Raw genomic sequence first — 16,679 nt, 5'->3', positions numbered from 1 at the left:
CTTTCCCTTTCACTTTTACTGGTACTCATCTGTCACAAATCACTGCTGACACTATTCTCCATCCTCTTCTTCCTGCCTGTACTCTCTTCTTCAACTGTCCTCCACAGTCATCATTACTCTGAAATGTTGATCCCAATCATTTCAACGCATCCACCTTTGCCAACTTTACTCTCTGCATCCTCAACATTCTGCTACCCTCCCTCTCCTTCACACACTGATATTCTGTCATAGTCCTGCTGACCTTCATTCCTTTCCTTTCTAGAGCCTGTCCCCACCTCTACAGGTTCTCCTAAATCTGTTCCCTACTCTCAGTACAGTTCACAATGTGATCTGCAAACATCATAGTCAACAGGGACTCCTGTATGATTTGTCTGTCAACCTGCCCATCACCATTGCAAATAAAAAAGAGCTCACAGCTGATCCCTGATGTCATTCCACCTCCACCTTAAATGGATCTATCACTCCCACCGTAGACATTACCACTGTCACACCACCCTTGTACATATCCTGTACCACTCTTACATATATCTCTGACACTCATGACTTCCTCATACAATACCACAACTCTTCTCTAGGCACTCTGTCATGTGCCTACAAAAGGCAAGCTGCTGCCTATACAAAACAGATGTACACCCTACATCCAAGCTGCTGCCTATACAAAACAGATGTACACCCTACATCCATGAGAGAGAGAGAGAGAGAGAGAGAGAGAGAGAGAGAGAGAGAGAGAGAGAGAGAGAGAGAGAAACAGAGAGAGAGAGAGAGAGAAACTTTGAGAAAAAAAAAACAAAAACCAGCAGGATATAACCACCTACACTTGGAAAAACAGGTATGTCAAACATGTAAGTATGTAATGGACTGCAGTAGGGGGTATGTAAGAATGGAAAATACGAAGTTTAACATATATGTCTCAACAAGACTTGCTGTACTGATATATTGCTGATCAGAACCAATGGCCATAGCATCTGGGTCTGTCTGCAAGGACATAGATCATAGGTCAGGCCCCTGAGTCACCCCAGGAAAGGATGGCTCACATATGACTACTACTGGGGTGTGTGTTGAACAATACTGACTGTAACAATGCTAGGCCAGCTACTGGCTGGCTTACTTGTGAATACATCTATGATACACTTCTTTGTCTCAGACATGTGAGAGACCTATACATGGTATTTGCATAGTAAAGTACTGTTGCAGATGTGTGTGTTGAACTGCATGTGAAATACTGAGCTCATACCATGTAACTCTCCAGTGTTATGCACAATGACCATATGTGTGCCTCATATTTGTAGTCATTTACTCATAGAGTTGTGTTATGTCTGGAAAATCCTTGGCAAATCTGTGAAGTGTGACATTACAACATCTCATTCTTTTTCCTCTGGCTGTTCCCATTAGGGGTCACCATAGTGGATCATCTGTTGCCATTTCTGCCTGTCCTCTGCATCTTGCTGTGTCACATCAAGCACCTGCATGTCCTCTCTCACCACTTCCAGAACCTTATCTGAGGCCTTTCTCTTTTCCTCTTACCTGGCAGCTACATCCTTACCATCCTTTTCCCAATATACTCAGCATCCCTCCTCAGCACATGTCCAAATTGATGTAATCTTGCCTCTCCGGCTTTGCCTCAGAACTGTCCAACATGGGCTGACCATCTCATATACACATTGATAATACTGTGCATCCTCGTCATACCCAGTGCAAATCCTAACATCTGTAACTCTGCCACATCCAGATATGACTCCTGCCTTTTTGTCAATGTCACTGTCTCCAACCCATATAACATTGCTGGTCTCACTATTCTCTTGCAGACTTTCCCTTTCACTTTTACTGGTACTCATCTGTCACAAATCACTCCTGACACTCTTCTCCATCCTCTTCTTCCTGCCTGTACTCTCTTCTTTAACTGTCCTCCACAGTCATCATTACTCTGAAATGTTGATCCCAATCATTTTAACACATCCACCTTTGCCAACTTTACTCTCTGCATCCTCAACATTCCGCTACCCTCCCTCTCATTCACACACAGATATTCTGTCATAGCCCTGCTGACCTTCATTCTTTTCCTCTCTAGAGTATGTTTCCACCTCTACAGGTTCTCTTAAATCTGTTCCCTACTCTCAGTACAGTTCACAATGTCATCTGCAAACATCATAGTCAACAGGGACTCCTGTATGATTTGTCTGTCAACCTATCACCATTGCAAATAAAAAAAGGCTCACAGCTGATCCCTGATGTAATCCCACCTCCACCTTAAATGCATCTATCACTCCCACTGCAGACCTCACCGCTGTCTCACCACCCTTATACATAATCCTGTACCACTCTTACATACATCTCTACCACTCATGACTTCCTCATACAATACCACAACTCCTCTCTAGGCACTCTGTCATATGCTTTCTCTAAATCCAGAAAGACACAAAGCAACTCTCGCCCTCCTCTGTACTTCTCCATCAACACTCTCAGAGCAAACATTGCATCTGTAGTGTTCTTTCCTGGCATGGCATCATATTGCTGACCACTACTCATCACCTCCCCACATGACACCATACTGCTGACCACTACTCATCACCTCCCTGCTTAACCTAGATGCCATTACTCTTTCCCATAACTTCATGCTGTGACTGATCAATGTTATCCCTCTGTAGTCACTACAGCTCTGCACATCAACCCTTTTCTTAAAATGGTATCCAAACACTTTTTCTCCACTCCTCATATAACCTCTCAATTTCCAAGATATTATTAAACAATCTGGTTAAAAACACCACTGCCATTTACCCTAAACATCTTCAGGCTTCCACATGTATGTCATGTGGACCAACAGGCTTTCCAGTATTCATCTTCTTCATAGCTATCCTTACTTCCTCTTTGGTAAGCCATTGCACTTTCTGATTTACCATACCCACATCATCCAACCTTCTCTCTCTCATTTTCTTCATTCATCAGCCTCTTAAAGTACTCAGTCCATCTTCTCAACACACTCCCCTCGCTTGGGAGTATGTTTCCCTCATTATCCTTTATCACCCTTATCTGCTGCACATCTTTCCTAGCTCAGTCTCTCTTTCTAGCCAATCAGTACAAGTCCTTTCATCCTTCTTTAGTGTCCAAACTGTCATACAACTCTTCATATGCCTCATCCTTAGCCTTTGCCACCTCTCTCTTTGCCATGCGCCTCATCTCCTTATACTCCTGTCTACTTTCCTCATCTCTCTGACAATCCCACTCCTTCTTCCCCAAACTCTTTCTCTGTATACTGTCCTATACTTCCTCAGTCCACTACCAGGTCTCCTTGTACTTCTTCCTCCATCCACATGTCACACCAAGCACCTTTTAGCCATCTCCCTAACTAGCTCTGCTGTACTTGCCCAGCTTATTGGTAAATCATTACTGCCACCCAGTGCCTGTCTTAACTCTTCCCTGAACTCCACCTCACAATCACCCTTTTCCAGTTCCCACCATTTGATCCTTGGCGCTGCCCTCAGACTCCTCCTCTTCTCGATCACCAATGTCATCTTACAGACCAACATTCTATGCTGCCTAAATACACTTTCCCCTGTCATGGCTTTACAGTCTCCAATCTCCTTCAAACTGGCCCTCCTACATTGGATATATTCCATCTGTGTGCATCTTCCTCCACTCTTGTATGTCACCCTATGCTCCTCCCTCATGTTATACTACGTATTCACCACAGCCATGTCCATCCTTTTTGCAAAATCCACTGCCATCTCATCGTCTGCATTCCTTTGCTTAATACCATATATACCCATCACTTCCACATCCCCTCTGTTCCCTTCCCCAACATGCCCATTGAAATCTGCTGGAATCACCACTCTGTCACCCTTGGGTACAGTCATCACCATGTCATCTAACTGACTTCACATTTCTCTTTCTCATCCATCACACAAACAACTTGCATAGCATATGCACTAACAACAGTCATCATTACACTATCAGTTTTCAGCTTCATAAACATCACTCTATCAGACACTCATTTCATCCTCCGAAGACATGCTTGGCATACTGTTCATTCAAGATAACCCCCTACTCCCTTTCTCATCCCATCCACACCATGATAGCACAATTGCAACCTGCCTTCCATACACTAAGTCATACCCCCCTTCCATCTTGTCTCTTACACACACAATATATCAAACTTCCCCTGGCCATCATATCAGCTAGCTCTGTCCCTATACCAGACATACTGCCAAAATTAAAAGTTCTTACCCTCACTACCACACTCCTAGCCTTTCTCCTCTCTTCCTGACATATAAGTGTTGTACATCCTCCAGGGTATGGCTGTCAATGCAAAGACTACTGTGCTATTGAATGATTCAAGTGTGTTACAGCAATATTAAGACAGTGTCACTAATTTTGCCCCATTGCCCTCCATGTATGTGTGGTGTCCTACAGATGTCCTGCTCTAATGGGTTGAGAGGGATGACTGAGCAGCAAGAGTGTAAATATAGTGTAACATACTGACATAGAACAAAAATGTATATCAGGTATTACCTGTGCACATCAGTATGAGTAGGTGTATCTGGCCATCTCATAACAACAGACATGAGATGCAAAATGTTAGGTAATTAAGCTGTACATGTTGTACATGTGTGTAATCTTAGTTATTTTGCATCCAACAGAGTGACATTTCTACTGCTACTGGTTATTGCATTGCCCTGACACAGCCATGGGTACTACAATAAGCATGATTATCTGTTTGAAATTGGAGAGGTGTCCAACTGTGTTATGACTTTGTGTCCATGCCTACTATAAACAGCTATATGAACGCCTACATAGCTGTATGGACTCAGCAATACCTTACTTGTAAAACCTGCCTCCACCAAAGTAGAGTAATCCTCTTTGCTGGACAGCAGCAATACACAAACCACAGACTTGATCTCTATATCAGCTGTACAGGGCAAGGTAGGAGCAGGTACCAAACTGGCATCGTCAGCCATTGTCTGAATAAACATATAAGGTCACAGGTGGATTCATGTAAGGTTAACTATGAGTACAAATTGGACACATCCACCAAGGCCAATCACAAGGCCATCTTCCCATATGTCTGCAATCTCAGAGGCAACAAACCAACTCAACCTATAATGGTGGTCAGTCAGACCACATACATACACAACATAGCTATAGCCAACCTGCTGCAGATAGGGTTAGGGCAAACACCACCCCCCTGGCTCAGCATCACTACAGGTGGATATGCACAGCACCTGCACCCCCTCCCCTCATCACCAGTGAGCAGGTACATATTGCCTACTGAAAGGCAACAAATATAAGTATCCATGGGACATGATAACATCCCTGTCCACATCCTACATGAACTCAGGCATGTGCTCCCAGTTGCATTACACACTGTCATCACACAAAGCTGTGGCACCATCCACACCCCATCTGCATGGAAGATGGCTAATGTCATCCATCTACACAGACCTGAATGAAGAATAGAGGATTATGCAATTAGCTGGCCCTCATTTGGGGGAATATGACACATCAGGACCAGGAGTGCAATGCAAGCTGATACTGATCTGATAGATTACAGGGGTATGGTGTGACTAATGGTATTCAATGTACATGTGCAGGTTCTGTACATACTGTTGCCAAATGTATGAGGTCCAGTGATGTGTTTCCCTGTTTATATCTTCCATGTGCAATGTCGCATCAGAGAAGGGCAACATTTTCAGTGGCTTAAGCAACCATTATCATCAAAGCCATACTACAGCACCATGCAATAATGTTTGCCGGAAGCCAGCAACATCTGCTGGAGAGGACCACCCTGTGGGACGACCTTGTCCACAGGGTAGCAACGGAAATTAAACAAGCTACTCATGAAACAAAACAACCTCGGAGGCACTAGAACTGATCTGATGAAGTTTGTACCTTGATTCAAACGAAAAGTGCTTAATTAAATTGTTACATTTCTCATTCTCGTGCCTCCAGGGTTTTTGTTTCTTGTCCACAGGGTAAACAATGTTGGCCTGCATGCACTTACATACAAGTAAGTCCGGCATCGTGCAACCGCCCTCATATGCCATGCCTGGCAAAGGGCTGGTGCTGTGGCCAGGGATCGCACAGCCACAGGTGGGGGGGCCAGCCATGCAGCCCCCACTGACACCCACTGAGGTGCTCCTTGCCAACCTTGGGGCACCCATCCCGGTACAACATCAGGGTACAGACCCCTACATGCTGGAGGTGGGTGGTACCCAGTCAATAGATGAGGAGTGTGCAGGTAAGGCCCCAGTGGAGATTAGTAGACTAGTGTAGCAGACATACTTGTATCTGTAGAGTATCTACATGCATGTGTCAGGTCAGATTGCAGTTGTGGATGGGGTTTTCTAATGCACAGAAGGGCACGTCTATGGTGAAGGACAGCAAATTCTGTAGTATTGGGGGGTTGTGATGTAAATGTGCAGACATGCTGCATGCATCCAGTACCAATGCCACATGTGAGTCTGCTGACAATACCTCTCTCCCACAACTACCTAGGTCCCTCTGGTCTGCATATGGGACAGCAGCCTGAAGCTGGTGAGTATGGAATTGTTCTGTTGTGGTTTGCCAATACCCCAGGCATATGAAGGGCATGCAATTTACCATGCACACAACTGTTACTCATGGCCATATTACTTTATGTGTATGTTCACTTGTGGTGGGGTTCACTGCATTGCATCACAGTGGTCACCACAGGGGTCTACCTGAAGAGAATGTAAAATTCCTGTAGCATACCTCACAACCTGTCAGTGCAAGACTTCTGGACAGAGACCAGCAAAATGGAGGGACAAATGGCCTAAGGTAGGGATATGTGTAAAACATTACTCTTATACAGTGGATATAAAATGTGTACACACCCCTGTTAAGCTGCCAGGTGTTTGTAATATATACAAATTGAGACCACACTATGTCAGTCCACACCTTTTTCAACCTTTAATGTGATCCATAACATGAAAATTTCACTTGTAAAACCAACCAATCTGTTGGTCACCAAATATGGAGTATACAAACCTTACAATAAGCTGGATGCATACGTGTGCACACCCTTCAGATAATATTGTATTGCAGCAGCTTGTGATTTACTGACAGCATTCAGTCTGCTTTGGTAACGTCTGCCATCAAGTAAAGGCACTCTGAGTAACACCAAATAACAGTCTGCTGTCCAAGTAGGATATTCATGACATTTGCTCAGTTGCCTGCAACAGCCATGGCTTGCAGACAGCTTACAAAGCAGCAAAGGGATCTTATATTTGAAAGGTATCACTCAGGAGTAGGGTACAACAACATTACCACAGCATTGCATACACCATGGAACACAGTGGAGACAGTCATTAAAAGGTGGATTGAATATGGGACAGCAGTGCTGTTGAAAAGAACATTATGTCCCTCCAAAACTGATGAAAAGACATGGCCAAACCTGGTCAACGAGGCTGCCAGGAGACATACAGCAACACTGAGGGTGTTGGAGGAATCTCTTGTAAGTACTAATGTTGTGTACTATATGTGAGAACAATCTCCCATACTCTGCATGTCCGGCTTATGGGGTAGGGTCAAAAGATGGAAGAATTTCCCCACACCAAAAAAATATCCAGGGGTGGATAAAAATTGCAATACATCACATCAAGTATCCCAAAGGCATGTGGGAAAATGAGTTATGGCATAATGAGGCTATGGCTTGGCTTCACAGTCACAATACCAAAAGGTACATGTGGTGCACAAGTGACACCTCTCCATGGTGAATAACTTTGGTGGCATTGGCCTGCTGTGGGGATGCTGTTCTAACGCTGGAACTGGGTCTGTAGTCATAGTGGTGGGAATTCTGAACAGTTCAAAATAACACTCATGTCTGGCCCACATCCATTAGGCATCTGCAAGAACACTGAGGATGGGGAAGGGTGTCAACCTTCAACATGACAAAGACCCAAAGCATACATCCAAAGCTACCTAAGAATGGCTCCACCTGAACACACTCATGGTTATTGATTGGCCCATCCATGGCCTAGACTTAAACCCAATAACAAAACCCCAGTGTGATGTGAAGAGGGCTGTGCACATGAGCTGCCCTTGCATTCTGACAGATTTGGGGGACCTTTGCAAGGAAGAGTGGCCAAATAATGCCAATTCAGGATGTGCCATGCTGATAGACATCTTCCCAAGAAGAGTGAATGCTGTAAGTCACATACAAGGTGCTTCAATAAAGTATCATTTTTAAGGGTGTGCACACTTATGCAACCACCATATTGTACATATTTCAGTCATTATATTTTACATGTAACACATTTGTTTGTTCATCGATTGGATTGCACAGGTCATATGTCACATGAAAGTTGGGTACTATATTTGAATGCATTATTACGGTCTCATCTTATATATTACAAGAACATGGCATGTTAACAGGATTGTGTGCACTTATCATATGCACTGTAAGCTTAGAAGGTTGGTGGTGTAGCAAGAATTGTGTAACTATACATTTACTGCTGGTTTGTAGGACTGAAACTCAAATGTATGTCATTAATCAGTGAAGTCACTCCTCAGATCATCCCAGACAAACACAGGGGTTATGAGAAACAGAGCAAACATATGAGCCAAACATCTACACATCCTGCAAGGATCTATACAATTGTGAGTTATGTTCTGTAGTTTTTACCACCGTGCTATACAGGTAAACAGCAATGGTGTGTACATGGGAGCAGTCTGTGCTGGGGAAGGGCAATCACCTACTAACACTACTCACGTGTCCCAGAGCTCTATATTGTTAGTTAAATGGAGTAAAACTGGCTGCAATGTATGATGTTGAGGGCCATGTGTCATGCATATCACCATTTTGGTAATGTGAGGTCTGTGTAACAGATTTGTGCCGCCTCACCTGTAAGTGTGTGTGTGTGTGTGTGTGTGTGTGTGTGTGTGTGTGTGTGTGTGTGTGTGTGTGTGTATACCAGCCAATCTCAAAGTGCAGTTATTAATGTATGTTGTCTTCCCCTCACAGGTGGCAATGGGGTTTGGGGTCCCTCCCATTTGGACACTGATGTCATTTGTCTCTGCAGACTCTGACAATGATGATAGGAATAGTGAGGTACAGGTGGGGTTGTCAGGTGTTGAATCTGTGCCATTGGTTGACATCCTACTCTTGTCTACACCATCCCTGCACACAGTGACAATGCCCACACATACCCAGTCACCAGTGGCCACAAATGATGGACACTTTGCAGGTGGTGGCATCGACAGGCTAGTGTGGTGACTATGGCAGGTGTGAGTGTAGACACTGTCCATGGCCAGAGTGCAGGCAAGGTCCCACACAGGCGGATGGACGGGGTGCTCACAAGAGGACTGCTGCTTGTCAAGCTGCTGTCGCAAGTGCCACAGCAGGTGCATGTTTTGGGCTGTCATGGATGCACAGGCACTTAGTGAACTTCACACCGGACAAATACTCAAGGTGGTGGATGCAACTCTTCCTGATTTATGTGGTGACATACATGACCTTGTTGAGGCCACATGTCAAAATATTGAGGTCATGAATAGAGACGATAGGTTGAAACCTTGGCAATCCTCAACCATGGCATGTCTGTGCTAGAGCATGTGATGGGAGATGGGCATCAGTCATGTGGACATAGGTCAGCACCGACAACTGCTGAGAGTCTACAGGGCCATGCACCTTCACACTCCCTTAGTGGCAGTGACACCAGCACTACCAAAGGGGGGGTTGCTGACAACATCACACCAGAACAGGCCATGGGCATGTGGTCCTGCCTGGTCCTGTCAGGGGCACGGAACCAGCAGACAGCAGTCACCATCTGGAAGCAGTAATGCATCTGGCCTTGGGCCTGGTGGTGCCATTGATACCCCTGGCAGGACCAGTTCACATGTTCATGGCTGGAGATGGTGAACTGGACACCCTGCCATGTATGATCTACAGCTGTCCAACATACCCCTGTGTAGGGCAGCCAAATAGTGCGACTGTGTACATACATCCACTCACACATCTCTATCACAGGCAGGTCACCTCTAGACACACACAGCACATCTGCACAGCCCATGTATTGGATACCCCTCCAAACACACACACACATGATGTCAACCATATGGCCCAGCCTAGGCCTCTGGCAAACCCACACCACACCCTGTGCATATGATGATACCTGTGCCACATCCCTGTTATCCATAACATCGATGCAGAGTCATGCTAATATTAGGTCTAATGCACAGGGTATATCTAATACAGTGTAGCTATGGAATACTGTGTAAGGTGCTGTTTGCTTGCATTTGTTATGGGTACACATAGAGGTGTATGTACCTTATTAGCCAGGATGCATTATTGCTGTTAGTACTACTGACTGAATGTAGTCTGACATGCTGTATTCTGTTTGTGTTCCAGGTGTTTGTGTGTCTGCAGGCTGTGGCCCTGCAGACATTCCCAAGAGGGAGTATGGTAAAGTGGGAATACACCAACTGCGTCATAGGGAAGGTACAGCTTTATATGTACATGTACCAGGTGTGTATGCATGCAACAGTGTATGAGGGACACTGTTGTCAGACAGTGCGACCTTGCATACATACCCCATGTCACAGACAGGTAGCCTTCAGACATATCAGCTCAGTGTTGTGTAGTACCACAGGCTCATACATACAGAACAGGTTAGTCCAGTACTGTCAACAGGTCCTTCACAAGCATAGCCATTACATTAACTGCAACAGATTCACCTGTCAACACCTGTTGGCCCTGCCATTTCTTTCCCATACACTCAACCCTGATGCAGTTGATAAGGGCATGTGTGATACTGTTTATGACAGGTTTATGGTATGTATTCCTGAGTTCACCGGGTGGAACAGGGAGAAAAAATGGTATATCCTTTGCATACACACAGTAAGGACTGACACAGGGGATGTGCACACAGCAACACAAACACAGTTGGCAATAGATAGATTAGTAAACCTACATTTCCACTTTGATGTACTGTAGTACTACATACACATGACAAGCACCACATAGATTATATGCATGGGACATAACATACTACCTCTTACAACACATAATGTTCTGAATGCCTTCATGGATGGTGAGATAACCCACCAGAAATAGCATGTGGAGTCATGTATTGCTCCTACAAGCCTGGACAAGTGATAGAGTAGCAGACATTGTATCAATATGATGCTTCAGTCAGTTATGATACCTGATGTTGGCATGTGTGTGTCACTACATTCACTGTGGCCGATTTGGCAATAATATCACAAACATGGGCATTGTTAAGGGACACAGACCACATATAGGTTGCAAACATCTGGGTATTCCATAGACATCTGTACAGAGGACTGGTATGGTCTGCTCAATGGTTTAACATGCTGCATGTGAGACAGATGCTGTAACCACGCTATAAAAAGTAATGCCATCGGGAGGTGGTAAACAGGTGTGGATGATACACACATCAAAATGGTATCAGCCAAACAAGATATGATCTTCACCCACACACACACATAGTTGCCAATATTGAGATTAGAACCCATACCTATCTAGTTATAACTACTGTAGTGTTACACAGTTATAAGATGTACCACAGAGCTTACATGATTTCACCTAGTCACAAGGTACTTCTAAGGTGAATGACATCAGCAGGCCTAGTGAAGTAGGGTGATGGGAAGTTTGCAGGGTGGTACACAACTCAAAATGGTGTAACCCACACAGTATATGATTGTCACACAAACACAAACAGTTGCCAGTATTGAGATTAAAACCCCTACCTATCTAGTTATTTCTACTACAGTGCTACGCAGTTATCAGATGTGCCACGGAGTTTATATGAGTTCACGTAGTCCCAATGTACTTCTAAGGTGAATGACATCAGCAGGCCTAGTAAAGTAGGGTGATGGGAAGTTTACAGGGTGGCACACAACTCAAAATTGTATAATCCACCCAGAATATGATTCCCACACAAACACACACACTTACTTACCTATATTGAGATTAGAACCCCAGCCTATCTAGTTATTTGTACTATAGTGTTACACAGTTATTGCACATGCTACAGAGCTTACTGGGCTGACAACTGGCCAAAGGTGCTAATAACTGCACAGCTCAGCTAAACTATTACAGGTGCCAGAAAGTCTGCCTTCAGTTTTCCCCCTTAGATCTTGTTAGTTCTTTCTCTCCTGCACTTCAACTAGTCTAATAGCTTTGCACTTCAACAGTTTTTTGTATCAATTATTCCAGTACACCTGAGAGCCATCAGCAGTATTCATTCCTCATGGAATTAGCTCCAGTACTTAGTAGTTATGACAACCCCTCCTGGAATGATTAAAGTGCAGTTCTCTGTGCTTTTGCCTATTAACTTGGTGCACTTGGGCATTCTGAGGCACTGTTGCAACTGCCTCATGTACACAGACAACCCTCTCTTCTAAACTCCCAACACTCAGACTTGTGAGAGATACCTCTATATCACCGAATTGGAAGATATGCACTCTCCAGCGAAGACTAGACTAGCTGGTCAAGAGCAGAAGGGTCAACACCTGCACCACACCACATGAAACACATACCCCTCCAGAACACGCACTATCACAGCTCTGAAATACAAACAAAAACCACGCACCCACTTTCACAGAGGCACTCAATAGACATTTAACCAAACAGCAGACCACCAAGATAGGCACCCAATTGACCACCACAATGCAACACAAACCACAGGACACATATCTCACCTACACAGTGTGCCCCTCAACCTAAGCCCCTAGGGCTAACCACCTTGCCTAATACAGTAATCATAGGTGATTCAATAGTGAGGCACACAGATGTCCCACTCACTAGGTTGAACATGGAGAAGGTAACAGTCAGCTCTCTATTAGGTGCCAGAATCCAACAAATAACATGCCCGGTCAGGTCACTCCACAACAAGTATCACTCTGTCATTGTCCATGTGTGTGTGAATGACCTGAGATGCACCTCCCTGGACTACATGAAAAGAGACATAGTGGAGCTCTCAGATTATGTGGGCCAGGCAGGTATGACAGTAGCCCTGAGCAGCATACTACTGTCACCCAGAATGATACCGCAGTACAAACAACAAATGATTGACTTCAACAATTGGCTTAAGTGTCTGCTGTCATTCTCGGGGGATACAGTATCTGTCTGCTTGGGATGACATGATTGACAGACTGTGATGGCTTGCCAGAAATGGCCTGCATTTGTCACCTGTGGGTTTCCAGGTACTGGCTAAGTGTCTTGCCACCCCTATAGTGCCTTTTTAGGCAGTGTTCCAAATCAAATTACCACCGTAACAGCTATACATATATGCAATCAGAGAGTCATGCTGCTCAACACTAGACATCTAAATCTTGAGATACAGCTACTTGAAGCACTCCTCAAAATGGAGAACATTGACATTTGTGCTGTAACGGAGACCTGGTTTACAGCAGTAGACAGCACCCCTGCACTACCAGACTATAACTCATTCCACAATTGTCAGCCCCAAAACATGGACCACAGCTCCAAAGGCGGTGGTGTCTTCATACTAATAGAGGATATGCACACCTCCAAACTAGTATCCCAGCATAATGCATCTGAGATACTTCAGGTACAACTGACATTGGGTAATAGTGCAATCCAGGTCATAGCCTGCTATAGGTCCCCATCCATATCCCTAGACTCTCAATCCACATTCCTCAACACCCTGGAATCTATCCATGTACAACCCAGCACTCTCATACTAGGAGACTTCAACTACCCCTCCATCAACTGGGAAAGATACTCAAGCACCAATATACTGGCCCAACGCATCCTTAAATTCATCAGTTCCAATGCCCTGGACCAACTCATTCTGACACCCAGAAGAGGAAGCAACATCCTTGACCTGTGTTGATTACTAATATATGGGACAGTTGCTTGACAACAGTAGTCAATCCCTACCTGGTCAAATCCAACCATAAAGTAATCACCATGGAAATCCACATCTCCCCCACACCCCCTGCAAAGGTAACCACCTTGAGAAACTTCTCCAAAGCTGACTTTGGACTCCTAAAATCAGAGGTGGCTAACTTCACAGCATCCATGCCAATGGAAAATACCTGCATCACTGCTGAATCTTACATAAATGCACTGTACAAAGATGTACATCAATGCATTGAACTAGCCATACCCAACACAATCATGACACTCTCCTCCAAACACTGGAGGCCAATCTGGTGGCTCCCTGCCATTAACAACCTGTACAACAGAAGGAAGAAACTGTTGCAGAAAAAGGTGGAGTCCCAAGAGTGGTAAAACTCTCTTATTAGCCTCAACAACAACAACTTGAAATCCCTCATGAAATCATCTAAAGCCAGCTATGATGGCAGAATTGCAGCAGACACTAACAACAATCACAAATCCTATTATAGTTATATCAAGAACCTCCACGGCAATTCTCAGAAGTGCTCTGATTTACTGCACAATGCTACCTCCTATACCGAGCCAACAGATATTGCCAACACATTCAGTACCAGCTTTACCCCTCTCTCCCCCCTAGGGGAACAATCAGAATGCCAGAAGAATGCTAGGTACCCAGGATTACTGCCACCCAGGTTAGACTTGCATTGTCCACGGACAAAAATACAGCTTCCACGGGACCCAAAATTATCCCTGGGTGTGTTCTACATGAACTAAAAAGATACTTGGCACCACATTTGTGTGCCCTGTTCAGTCACAGCCTCACCTCAGGCTTTGTCCCTCCCAATGGCACACTGCTACAGTCATCTCTCTCCATACGGGTGTAGCAACTACAGACCCTGGGAATTATCAGCCCATTATCCTGACATGTCTGATATGTACAGCTATGGAGTGCATCATCAGGGACCTGATCAACAAACATATAAGTAATTTCTTAACTCTGGAATCCACACGGTTTGGCTTTATGAAAGAGAGATCATGCCTGCTCAACTGGTTGACTTCTTTGAGTCAGTCACCAGGGCTGTGTATGACAGTAAGGCACTGCATACAGCCTACATCAACTTGGCCAAGGCTCTTGATACCATTCCTCAGTAAGGAATTATTGATGAACCCACCAAACTAGGCATCAATGCCTATATCACTAGGGGATTTGCAAATTGTCTCACAGATAGAACACACAGTGCGGAAGTAGTGAGCTCCAAGTCAGACTGCCAACCAGTCATGAGTGGAGTCCCACAGGTATCACTCCTGGGTACTCTCCTGTTCAGCATCTACTTCTCAGGAGTCTAGGCCAACACAAAGGAACTCTGGCTGACCATGTTTGCAGACAGCTGCAAGCTGGGAGCCATCATTAACTTGACAAGTGTTGCAGACATCCTACAGAAAGCCCTCACTGAGACCATTGACTGGTGTGGAAAGCATGGCCTGAAGCTTAACACAACAACATACATCATCAACCCCTTTGGTAAAAACTCAGTTCCCACTAAGTACCACATTGATGGGAGCTCACTGAACACTGTAGGTGTTATAAGAGATCTGGGGACACAGGTTGACAGCAACCTATCCTTTAACCACCACATTGCTACTGTGGTCAGGAAATCCTTCTATGTGGCACATCTTAAGGGTTTTGCATCCAGGAAAGAAGAGGTCATCATCTCTGTGTACCCTTCCCTCATTAGACCAATCATTAAGTATAATGACCCATTTGGCATGTACCGCACTAGACACCTGCAACAGCTGGAGAGGCCACAGAAGTACCTCACAAAGAGGATCCTAGGCATTAAACACATGTCCTACACAGACTCAAAAGACTCCAGCTATTCTCTGTCTCATATCACCTACTTAGAGGCAATCTCTGCTTGACTTGCAAAGCCATGTCTGACCCAGCTCTTTTAGAAATGCTACATCTAAAGACATTCCAATCCCTCTGCACCACACAATGCAGGGACCTTGACCTCATTACCACAATCAACACAACATGCTGGAGAGACAGGTTCCTCACTCAGAGACTGCACATGCCCTGGAATAGACTTCCCATACATGTCAAGCAAAGCACCTAGATGGCCCTGTTCCAGAGAGATCTTGATGAGTGGATGGGTAATAGAAAGTTCACCCCATGGATCACTTCAGTGGCTCTACTTGATGGAGGCACTAGGAACTAACATCGGGTGACACAATGGCTGGGCACTTCTATGGGCTAGGCTTGTAACGGCTCCAGGGCCATTAACCTAGTACACACCTATGAACCTATAAGGGGTAGTGACATCAGCATGACTGATAAAGTAGGCCAGTGGGTGGGAAACTTATCAAAATACTTCTTCCTACAAACATACTCACACACATATACACCCACACACACACATTTGCCAGATCTGAGAGTAGAGCCCCTGCCTATATTACATGTGTATTATAGTGTTACACAGTTATTGCATGCACTACAGAGCTTACTGGGCTGACAACTGGCCAAAGGTGCTGATAAGGGGAATGACATCGGCAAGACTGATAAAGTAGGCCAGTGGGTGGGAAACTTATCAAAATGCTTCTTCCTACAAACATGCACACTTACACACATTTGCCAGATCTGAGAGTAGAACCCCTGCCTTTCTAGTTATTTGTACTATAGTGTTACACAGTTATCACTCATGCTACAGAGTTTACTGGGCTGACAACTGGCCAAAGGTGATGATAAGGGGGAATGACATCAGCAGGAGTTATAAAGTAGGGCACTGGGTGGGAGACTTATCAAAATACTTCTTTTTACAAACATACACACACACTC

This window comes from Protopterus annectens, chromosome 10.part0 (genome assembly GCF_019279795.1).
Source record: "Protopterus annectens isolate FY-2018-M chromosome 10.part0, PAN1.0, whole genome shotgun sequence".
NCBI classification, from domain to species: Eukaryota; Metazoa; Chordata; order Ceratodontiformes; family Protopteridae; genus Protopterus; species Protopterus annectens.
The sequence above is the reverse complement of the archived record's forward strand: the minus strand, read 5'-3'. Positions refer to the sequence as shown.